General features: G+C 39.8%; 1 pseudogene; it reads right to left on the bottom strand.

The window, feature by feature from the left end:
* Nucleotides 1–7,006: 7,006 nt before the first annotated feature.
* Nucleotides 7,007–7,126, bottom strand: LOC141268140 (5S ribosomal RNA; annotated as a pseudogene).
* Nucleotides 7,127–12,646: the final 5,520 nt, after the last annotated feature.

The following is a 12,646-nucleotide window of genomic DNA, read 5'->3' as shown; positions in this document are numbered from 1 at the left end:
AGAAGGCCATCTAGTCTGGGATAGTGGGCTAAAAATTGCTGGACAACCAGGTTCAACACGTGAGCCATACAAGGCACGTGTGTGACATTGCCCCGGCGAAGGGCCGCACCCAGGTTTGCAGCATTGTCGCACACGGCCTTCCCTGGTTTCAGGTCCAGTGGAGACAACCATTCATGAAATTGGTTCTCCAGAGCTGACCACAACTCCTCAGCTGTGTGACTCACATTTCCCAGACATTTCAATGTAAAAACCGCCTGATGACGTTGAGCCCTACTGCCAGCATAGTAAGGAGGTGTGCAGGATCCCTTCTGCGCAGTTAGAAAGCTTGTGGCATGACCAGACAGGCTTTGGGTGCAGGTGGAAGACCGAGAGGAGGTTGAGGAGGCAGAAGCAGTGGAGGAACTTTGACATAAAGAGGATTGACGCACAACTCGTGGGGACGGCAAGACTTGGACAGCAGCCCCTTGTCCTGCTGTCACCATAGTTACCCAGTGCCCAGTCAGCGACATGTAACGCCCCTGTCCATGCCTGCTCGTCCAAGTGTCTGTGGTGAAATGCACCCTGTCACACACAGAGTTTCTCAAAGAAGCGGTGATGTTGTGTGCGACATGCTGGTGGAGCGCAGGCACACCTTTCTTTGAGAAGTAGTGCCGACTGGGCATCTGGTACTGGGGCACTGCGACGGACATAAGGTCTCGAAAATCCTCTGTGTCCACCAGGCGGAAAGGCAGCATTTCTGTAGCCAAGAGCTTGCAGATGGTGAAATTCAACCTCTTAGCTTTCTCATGGCTAGGAGGAAATGGTCTTTTACTTGTCCACATCTGAGGGACCGAGGGCTGGCTATTGTGCTTAGACGGGGTTGATAAGGGTGTCCCCGGCAAACTGCCGGTCTGTGAGGAAGATGCAGGCGGACATGTTAGGTTGCCTTGATCCAAAGGTGGTGCTATCGATGTCGGACAGCGCTCAACACCAGCTGGTGTTACCACCTCCAAAGAAAATGATGACCTGCCAATCACGCTGGCTGTTGCGGGTAAAGAGGTGGCAGGTCTGCGCCCCAAAACAGGTGTGACTGCTGTCCCCCCAGTCACAGAGGATGAAGAGGCCGCGGATGCACAAGATATGGCAGACGGTGATTGGCCCGGCCGGCTAGGCCGCATTGTAGCACACTGAGCTTCCCACTGCAACTTATGCTTCATGTCCATGTGCCGGTTCATGCATGAAGTACTCAAACTATGTATTTTTTGGCCTCTACTTAGCTTTTGCTGACAAATGTTACGGATAACACGAGTTGGGTCATCTTTATCGATCTGAAAAAATGCCCAGGCTATGCAAGGCTTAGCACCCATGCGACCTGAAGAGCCACCACGACTTGTGGTGAGAGGCAGAGTTGTGTTTGAGGATGCAGCTGTTGACGTGCTTCCAGTACTACGTCTCTGTCCAGGAAGGCGCAACCTGACCTCGTCGTCACTAGCATCTTCCTCCACCTCCTCTGCTGACCTCATCTCTTGGCTGACTGTGGGTTGACAGTAAGTGGGATCTCCAACCTCATCATCATCACCCTGTGCGTTATCACACCCGTCGTCCTCAGAGCCAACCTGTTCCTGCCCTGACAAAAAACTAAAGTTGTCGCTCCAATCAGGTATTTGAGTCTTATCATCGTCTTCCTCATTGTCTCCACCAACAGGAGTTACAGTTTGGGAATGAGGGTCTACATTATGGTCAGAACCTTCTGCGTCTGGTCCTGGATCCGACTCATAAATATTCTGGGCATCAGTGCAGATCATTTCCTCGTCTGGATTCACAGAAGCGCTGGAGTCGACCTCTGATTCCCAGGCTATAGTATGAGTAAACAGCTCTGCAGACTCAACCATCTGTTCTACCTCATACTCAGACGGGCAGCTGGAGATTTGGGAGCTGTGAGGAAGCAAGTGCGATTTGGGTGACACCTTTGAGGACTGGAGTATTTGTGATGTTGAAGTTGATGTGGAGGAGAGCCCACTTAAAGGAGCACTTGATATCCGTTGAAGCACCTGCTGTTTTTGTGCCTCATCTGGAATTTGTAGCGATTGGCGTGGCCGTAAGAAAGGGATCTTATCACATTGTCCGCTAAAAGAAGTAGACATTTTAGTTTGGCTGGAAGATGGTCTTTCTTCTGCACCTACCCCACGGACACAACCTTTTTTCCCCTTCCCAACACGCCTATTCCCCTTTCCACCAGCAGCAGGCCTTTTTCCACTCATTTTGGTGGTTAACTAATTCACAACTCTGGAGTTGTTTGCACAAAAAAACAATGGATGGTAACCGAGCAGAGCTGAGTGGCCAAACTGTGGTATTAGGCCAAAACTATTGGCTGGGTTAGATGCAGAAAAAAATTATTTTTAATTTGCAACCTGATGGAGGTCAGTATAGATGGACTAATAGACCAAGTCCCACACACCGCTAGAAGCCCAAATATTTTTTCAGAGCTAGATGCAGAAAAAAATTATTTTTAATTTGCAACCTGATGGAGGTCAGTATAGATGGACTAATAGACCAAGTCCCACACACTGCTAGAAGACCAAATATTCTTTCAGAGCTAGATGCAGAAAAAAATTATTTTTAATTTGCAACCTGATGGAGGTCAGTATAGATGGACTAATAGAAAAAGTCCCACACGCTGCTAGAAGCCCAAATATTTTTTCAGAGATAAATGAAGAAAAAAATTATTTTTAATTTGCAACCTGATGGAGGTCAGTATAGATGGACTAATAGACCAAGTCCCACACACTGCTAGAAGGCCAAATATTTTTTCAGAGCTAGATGCAGAAAAAAATTATTTTTAATTTGCAACCTGATGGAGGTCAGTATAGATGGACTAATAGACCAAGTCCCACACACCGCTAGAAGCCCAAATATTTTTTCAGAGCTAGATGCAGAAAAAAATTATATTCAATTTGCAACCTGCTGGAGGTCAGTATAGAAGGACTAATAGAACAAGTCCCACACACTGCTAGAAGCCCAAATATTTTTTCAGAGCTAAATGAAGAAAAAAATTATTTTTAATTTGCAACCTGATGGAGGTCAGTATAGATGGACTAATAGACCAAGTCCCACACACTGCTAGAAGCCCAAATATTTTTTCAGAGCTAGATGCAGAAAAAAATTATATTCAGTTTGCAACCTGATGGAGGTCAGTATAGATGGACTAATAGAATGATGCTATGCCCAAAAGATTTTACTTCACTAGGTGCAGTAAAAAAATTGGTATTCTATACACAGGTGGTATATCTTGCAACACAGATAGGCTACTCCACTGACTAACACACTCTGCAATAGGCCAAAAAGGATTAGCTTTGCTAGATTCAGCCAAATGCTGTGAAAAAAACTTGCACAGCACTGGCACAGACCTGCCTGGCAAAAACTGATAGGAACTGATGTAACCTAGTCCTGAAAAGGACTCCAATTACAATTAGTCTTTACTCCCACAATCTATCTATTTAAGAGCACAGACCTGCCTGATAAAAGTCGTAGGAAATGCTGTAACCTAGTCCTTAAAAGGACTGCAATCACAACTATTCCCTACTCCCAAGCTATCTGTATATTTGTGCGAAAATTGGCTTGAAATTAACAAGGTATAGCGCACACAGCAACAGCGGTGCCGTCTAACACGCAGCTGCAGCAGTGAGAAAATGGTGGCGACGGGGAAAATGGCTTGGTCTTATAGGGCAAGGACATGTGACATACACTGCCAATCACACATGCCCTTGCTTGTGTGAAAAAAAGCACTTCGCTCCGTGTGTGCGCTGCTGATAGGCTGACAGATTGCACCTCCCCACTGCAAATGCGGGAAAGAGAAAAAAAAATGGAGATCTTCATTGTTCCTGCAGAGATCCATCCCCTGCCCCTCCCCCCGCCCCGCTGTACACTCAAACTGCGTATTAACATTAATTTTCATCATTACTGAGAAAAAATCCAGTTATGATTTTGGTGCACGAACAGTTATCGAACATAACCTCGAACAGCCGAATTTTTCTCAAATTGTTCGTGTTCGCCGACCGGCTCGAACGCCGCCCAAAACAGCTCGAATTTGAGATTGGCGAACAGTTCGAGTAGAACAACGCTCAACTCTAGTAAACATAACAATTCATTCATTCATTTATTCATTCATTCATTCATTCATTCCTACATTCATATATTTATTCATTTTGGTTCAGGAGTATACATTCTTTGATATTATTGGTTTAATAAAGATATAAAAACTTGTTTTTTCAAAATACACTGACACCTTTGGGTTGGAAAAGGTAATTACACCTATGACATAAAAATGTTCTATCATATGGAGAACTTGATTGATAATGAATTATTATCTATTATTGTTTATTATTCCAAACATAATTTATTTTAATATTTTGATAATAATTAGATGGATATTACTGATTGCTATGGTACGCTGTGATATTATAGGTTAGGAAAAACTGCCAGATTTGGTATCAGATTAGGGAATGAAGACTTCAATCAAGACATCGCAATTATGAATTCTATCTTAATAAAGACTTTTAATTTTTATAAATCAAAGAGATTCTCAAAAGTTACAAGAAGAAGCAACTGATATCCGGACGTCTCAGAAGGTAACAGGTGTGAATGCTGAGTGTTATAATAGACTGTGTCCATTACATACAATACAATTCACACCACTGATCACCAGGACGGCAGAGGACGATGATCCTATATGTACTGTGTTATGTTCAAGTTTCATCACGTTCCAGTGATTTCACCTGCAACGCTTCAATGAAAGCTGGTGAACAGGTAATACCTGGCATATGTGTAGTGTATATAAAGGACTCAGTACTGGTTATGGTGCTATATAAAGCAGGGAAGTGTTAAGTTAACCCTTGCTTTACTGACCAAAGACATCACATCTGTTACCAAAAGTGACACGAGACCAGTGCGGACACACGGAAGATTCCAAAGACGATCCAACGTAAGTCCAGGTGACACTGCACAGATATTAAAGCTACATTTCATCCATGGACTTTGTTTTCTTATCAACTGACACACATGATCTTTCTAATAAAGAGTACAGTTTATGGACTGAACAATAATGAACACAATTATGGACTGTACAATATCTACATGCTGTAATTTATTTCAAAGGAGTTTTCATCTAAAGACTGTGTTATAAAAGAACCAAGAAGAAGACGAGACGACGACCCGATTACATCAGATGATGACGATTGAACCCGCGATTGCTTCAATTTAGATATAGGGAAGTATAATTATACATATTAAATTAATATTAGTCACGGCTTACCATAACATGAATTCACATCATTATATAGCAATAATCCGATATTGATACTATTATTACTATTATTATTATTATGGAAATTTAATGATATTGCCAAGGAAGAAGGAAAGAAAAAATGATTGATGAATGTATCTTCTTTTGAGATATTTCAGTTAAAGTCCTTTTATTCTCAAAAAAGGGGGAAATGTTAAATGGTTAATTCTGGAAATTCATTTGGAATGTTAATCGATAATCATTTTTCTGAGTTCTATGCCTCAGCCACCGTGTCTAGTTGACATGCGCTATTTGTGTGTGTATTTTTGGTTCACTACCATATGTAGAACAGGTGTCCATACGACTGGCTATAAAGGCCCATGGTACAGAAAGGGGGGGCTCTCTTGCTCTGCCTACCCCACAAGACACAGAATCTTCATGCTGAGAAGCAGATGACATGTAGGCCTGGACACATGCTGGACAAAGACATGATTTACCAGCCAGGATCCAAGGAAAGATAGGTGAATCTCAACAATTAAGCTAATTATGGACAAATGGACAATTACTTTCTAACTAATTATTGTATGTACCTGCTGCAATCTGATTCTTTTTAATGGACAATCCAAGAATAAATAGATACATTTTTTTATAAGAATATCGTGATATTGATACTTTGAGAAGTCCTCAGTAGATAAAAATAATACAGGAAAAGTATCATTTCACAGTCTCCCATCCAAGTACTAACCAGGCCCAACCCTGCTTAGCATCCGAGATCAGATGAGATTAGGCGTGTTCAGGGTGGTGTGGCCATAGACAGAGACAAGCCTCTCACTTGCTGCTTTTCTACTTTGACGTCTGGCTGCCGGCTGCCCTTTCCAGTGCTCAGCAAGACCAGGTCCTTTTGTGCTTTCCCTTCTCTTCAATTTTTTTGCTGGCTTCCTTAAAAGGTCTTGTAGACACAACGCCCCACTCAGAGCCGCTGAGCTCACTGATCGGCTGCAGCGCTGTCGACGGAACGTCAGCTTCACGGCCAATGCCACAGGCCGGGAGGAGAGGCGAGACTCACCGGTAGACCCGGGTAGGGTGAGTAGAACGCGGTTAGTTGCTTTCTAATAGCCTGCAGCCGGGGATTAACTTTTAATGAAAGGGAACAATCCCTTTGACTGTCTGCAGCGCGCCACACCTAGGAAGCGCACTCTCACACACAAGCCAGCATGCACACGTGCTCGCACGTGACAACACCCCCTATCTGCCCCTACAACCTCTCTGTCACCATGCGTCAGACTCTCCTGCCTGTTTTATGATTTCAGGGCCCTAGCAGGAATCACCCCCCCTCCCCAATTCCTTCCGCACCTTCCTTGCACTGAGGTTAGCTCTCTGTCAGCCGTCTGGCTTGGTTACACAAGCTTCTTTGCAGAGAAACATGTTACTTCTGCTGGCCCTCGCTAGGCGGCCGGCATCCAAAACCTTCCCTGGGCACCTGCTGAAAGCCTGGCCACTTCACGGCCCCGGGTGCTTTTAATGCCATCATTTCCACACGGCGAGCTGCGGCGTCAATAAGCACTCCTAGCCGTGGCAAGGGGCTCGGTGTCAGGCCTGCGTGAAGGCGGCGGGGTAGCGTACTTAGCTGCCAACTGGCTCAGAGGCCTTGGGGCTTCCATCATCTAAGTTACTTAAGGTCGGTGTCCGGCAAGGCGCCGTTCAATGCTAGCCGAGCTGGGCAGTAGGTAAAAACGTCATCAAAATGGTCTACAGCACCCGGTGTTCCCAGGAGGTCTCCCATCCAAGTACTGTCCGAGCTCAGCCCTGCTTTGCTTCCGAGATCAGATGAAATCGGGCGTATCCAAGGTGGTATGGCCAGTAGAAGTTGCTCGAACCATCGCCCGGCCAGCCTTTCTCAGGATCGCTTGGTAGCGAGCAATCTGGCCGTGACGGTGCGGGCTCCGAAGGGTCCATGCAAAGTCTGTGCCGTCCCTACAGGTGTGGTTTATTTAGCTGTGATTCACCCGCCCCATCAGGTGTCTTCAAAAATGGCTCGGCGCAGGGTCTCCTGCAGGCTAAACCCTTCATCGCGGTAATGTGACAGAAAGAGCAAGCTGGACCCGTAACTTGGGGGCGGAGCGAGACGTTCAGGAGTGAATGAAGGAAGAGGGTGAGATGGTTGCCAGTGACTTTGAGCTGCTCTTCAGGGGGGAGGGTCGTGTTGACTGCAAAGGTCTTCTGCTTGGGGTTACCGGTGGTTGCCTCCAGCCACCCGGGAGACGCTGGTCCTGGTGAAAAGGAGCCTAGTATTAAAAGTTAATAAGCAACAATGCTGGAGGCCCACGGTGATCAGAAGGATGCTGATATTTTGCAGAAATGAAATAGCGCAAGAGAGAAAGCAAATGAAAAAAAGAAAAGAGAATGAATGTGTGCACTTGTGAAAGGGAATGAAAAAAAGGCATAGAAGAGAGTGCCCCCTGCTGGTGGAAGGAAGGAAAAAGCAAAAGCCTACAGCACCTGGCATTCCCAGGCGGTCTCTGTTAAATGGTTAATTATGGAAATTCATTTGGAATGTTAATCGATAATCATTTTTCTGAGTTCTATGCCTCAGTCATTGTGTCTAGTTGACATGCGCTATTTGTGTGTGTATTTTTGGTTCACTACCATATGTAGAACAGGTGTCCATACGACTGGCTATAAAAGCCCATGGTACATAAAGGGGGGGCTCTCTTGCTCTGCCCACCCCACAAGACACAGAATCTTCATGCTGAGAAGCAGATGACATGTAGGCCTGGACACATGCTGGACAAATTCATGATTTATCAGCCAGGATCCAAGGAAAGATGGGTGAATCTCAACAATTAAGCTAATTATGGACAAATGGACAATTACTTTATAACTAATTATTGTATGTACCTGCTGCAATCTGATTCTTTTTAATGGACAATTCAAGAATAAATAGATACATTTTTTTATAAGAATATCGTGATATTAATACTTTGAGAAGTCCTCAGTAGAAAAAAATAATACAGGAAGAATATTATTTTCCAATGGTGAGCCAGCCAGTCCTGTTTTTTTGTTTTATAAATTAAGTAAGTGAATTTCTTCCGTGAACAGGGGGGGAGTCCTGACGAGCTGAACAGCTGTTGCTCACGTGTCAGTAAATTCACTAGTTTGTCACGAGAAGCAGAAAAGACCTACAGACTGAGGAAAGACAGGAAGCAGAGGTACTAACAAGGAACAGAATCACACAGGAAGAGAATCAGACGAACTGAAGACAGGACGTGCTGATAAAGAGAAGCCAAGGAATCTTAAGGTAAGCAAAATATGGATATAATTTCTTGTTTTGCTAAACAAAGTAATATTAATTTCAAAGTTAATGTAGGAGATGACATAGAAGTTTTGTGGCTCAGTTTATACAAAGAATGTGAATTGCAGAATTTACAGTTAACTTCTAAATTGGTAAATAGAGACAAACAGAAATTGAGAAATATTCTACATTTGGTAGATTTTTTTCATAGTCTTGTGTTTGAGATTTCTAAGCAGGAAAATGGTGTAGAAGTGTCAGACGGTGATACTGATTCTGACTGTAATGTGGAAAATGAACAATAAGTAAGACACGTGTGTGTAACTGAAGGTGACCTTGGGTCTGACCAAGAGACGGACATACAGAAACCTGACATGGGAGGAGACATGACTGACATACGAGAAACCGATATACTAGGTGATGTGGGAGGAGACGTGAGTGACGTAGGAGGAACGGACGTACAAGAGCCACTAAAAATATCAGAGAATTCTGGAATTACCCAGGCTCAACTCCAAATTAAAATGAGGAAAAATTTGCTGAAATTATACAAAATCATGCCAAAATATGATGTCAAAATCCATGCCTGTAGAAATTCAGAGACATTTGAGAGCTTCTCTGATAAGTTTGATTTATCCAATGAGGAGAGGAATCAATTATTTAAAATATGGATTCCTGTGACATTGTCCAGACGTTTACATTTAATGCCCTGTGAAAATGACTCTCCTAATGGATGGGAAAATGATTCGGACAGATTAAGATATTTGATTTATTGTGTCACAAAGGATTTTCCCAACATAGAAGATCTGCAGAAACTAAGGATTGGTAGGAAGGAATGTACATATACATTCATGTCCATATTTGAACGGTTGTACAAAGCTCTCATCAAAAATGGAAAAGTACAACATATGATAACAACTTTTGTACAAAAATTCAAATTCCTAAATTCAGTTTCCCAAGTTATGGCATCACAAAAAAAATCATTATTTGAATGTGCGCAGATGCTGGATTTTGTTAGAAAACATGAGAATCGTGAAAAGAAAATAAATCAAGCTAAATTTATAAAACCAGGAAAGGTAAAATCTTACCAAAAGCCAGTATCAAACTCTCCTAGACTGAGTCATCCCCATAGTGAACTCTATCAAATACGCAGAAGATTTCATATATGTTATAAGCCATATCAGCCAGTGCAAAGATCCATCTCTTCACAGAATGAGTTAATTCTCAGTCAGAACTGTGATTCTCTTAAAAGGAAAATGGCTGAAACTGATGGACAGAGACAGGTGAGACGACCAACTCACAGTGACGTCATGGAATGTGGACAGAAGAACAGGCAGTTCTCTGAGGTTTTGAAGGATAGAAAACTGTCTTTCCTAAATAGGGCGTTCCTGGAGATATTTGAGAGAGACAGAAGATTTGGTTTAGGGAGTGGCTAAGGAAAAACTGTAATTATAATGTTGTATCAAAATGTAATACAATGTCTCAATATTTATTTATAATCTTATACAGTAAAATTGTAGTTACATAGTTTATAATAGTTCATATATATATATATATATATATATACACTTGTCTAAGTAGAGATTGCGTATAATTGTATTTATATATACGTTTATAAAATATATATATATATATTAATTAATAAATTAGAACTTCATATATATAAATTTAAGTAGCAATATTTTGAATTACATTAGAACCAACCAATATATGTATAAGATATTTAAATAATTCTGTTTCTGTATGAATTTGATATTTAATTTTATTTTCTTATATTTCCTTAGAGTTTTCATTCCAAAGCAAAATTGGATCAAAGAACTCTAAAATGGATTCATTTCTTTATTCACACAGGAAGTGAAAAAATTGCATGATTTTATGTGTATAACATTTTAAAATAATAACAATATATCTAGTTGAACTATAATATATATGTAATACTTATTAATTCTTTTGTGTTGCTAATATTTTCTGTGCATGAAGTGTTCGTGCAAATTAAAGTAGCTTTACAGCATGACGTGTGACAGCTGCGGCCTTTGATCTTTGAGCTAATAGTATAGTATCCCATTCATTCTATTTTCAACTGATGTAACTTAAGACCGGGCAGCCAGTGAAAAAAGAATCTAAGACAAGAGTTTTTTCAAGTGTCTGAAATTCCAGTGACTTACTCTCATATTATATAATATGTACTTGGGGAATATTCAAAGAAATATAAAGATATTCAATTGATATGGCAATGCGCATTAATAAATTGGGATACAACAATTTTGGGTTAAATATATATATATATATATCTAAAACTTCATATGTGGAATGTTTGAGTTGAACAGATCTGTGAATGTCAGAGTGAAGGTGACAGATGAGTAAATCAGCAGCTGCTAAGTGTGATTGATGTGACAGAGGCCTCGTATGTTTGTATGTTTGAAAAAAAAAAATGTTTCTTTATGTGAAGGTACAAAAATATATTTAATTCTGAGGAAATTATAAAACATAATTAGGTATTATCTACATATATATATTTCTATATTTCTTTAATAATTATTATTTCTTGATTTAACTAATAGTGGATAAGGGCAACCACACATCAAAATGGTTTACAAAGCAAATTTATATTTAGAATAATTTTCCACATGATAATATTCTTGAATAACTATAATATTATTTTTAATGGTTACCTAAATAGGTACACACATCTCTTTAGTCAAATCTATGCTACTCATCGATATGAAATTTATGCACAATATTTCTAGAAGAATAATTATTTTTAATTTGGTTCTGATATATACATACATTTTATAAAATAATATTTTTGGTATTAAGGGGGAAAATGTGTTTTTGATCCTGATTACATAATCACTTTTGATCAATACTTATTTTCCACACATTTTAATAAAGAAGAAATAATAATAAGGTACTATGGTATAATTAAGAAGGGTATTACATGCAATGTTGCATAATTTAATATTTTTTGGTGGTACAAGGTTATGACAAATATGAAATCATCCAAATAATGGAGATATAAGGGTATTTTTTATGGAGAATATAATTACTCTGCATTTGTTATTAAAATTTAAAGGCCTTATTTTTATTTTTATTCTTATTTTTACTCTTAATTTTATTTTTCATTTTTACAATTTTATTCTTACTTTATACTTCTTATTTTTCTATTTTTTCATTTTTTAATTCTCATTTGATTTTATTTGAGTTCAATATCTCAATTGAGAAAACACATTAATATTTAATAAAGTAATGTCTAATACAAGAGTATTGCTTCATTAAATATATATTGCTAAGGAAAAAAATGTTTACATTTTCTGAGCAAACACAACAATTCATTCATTCATTTATTCATTCATTCATTCATTCATACATTCATATATTTATTCATTTTGGTTCAGGAGTATACATTCTTTGATATTCTTGGTTTAATAAAGATATAAAAACTTGTTTTTTCAAAATACACTGACACCTATGGGTTGGAAAAGGTAATTACACCTATGACATAAAAATGTTCTATCATATGGAGAACTTGATTGATAATGAATTATTATCTATTATTGTTTATTATTCCAAACATAATTTATTTTAATATTTTGATAATAATTAGATGAATATTACTAATTGCTATGGTACGCTGTGATATTATAGGTTAGGAAAAACTGCCAGATTTGGTATCAGATTAGGGAATGAAGACTTCAATCAAGACATCGCAATTATGAATTCTATCTTAATAAAGACTTTTAATTTTTATAAATCAAAGAGATTCTCAAAAGTTACAAGAAGAAGCAACTGATATCCGGACGTCTCACAAGGTAACAGGTGTGAATGCTGAGTGTTATAATAGACTGTGTCCATTACATACAATACAATTCACACCACTGATCACCAGGACGGCAGAGGACGATGATCCTATATGTACTGTGTTGTGTTCAAGTTTCATCACGTTCCAGTGGTTTCTTATCACTTCAATGAAAGCTGGTGAACAGGTAATACCTGGCATATGTGTCCTGTATATAAAGGACTGAGTACTGGTTATGGTGCTATATAAAGCAGGAAAGTGTCAAGTTAACCCTTGCTTTACTGACCAAAGACGTCACATCTGT

The sequence above is a fragment of the Phyllobates terribilis genome, unplaced genomic scaffold, assembly GCF_046119375.1.
Source record: "Phyllobates terribilis strain yellow unplaced genomic scaffold, ASM4611937v1 Scaffold_4__5_contigs__length_816908805, whole genome shotgun sequence".
Classification (NCBI taxonomy): Eukaryota; Metazoa; Chordata; class Amphibia; order Anura; family Dendrobatidae; genus Phyllobates; species Phyllobates terribilis.
This window is presented reverse-complemented; position numbering and strand designations above follow the sequence as displayed.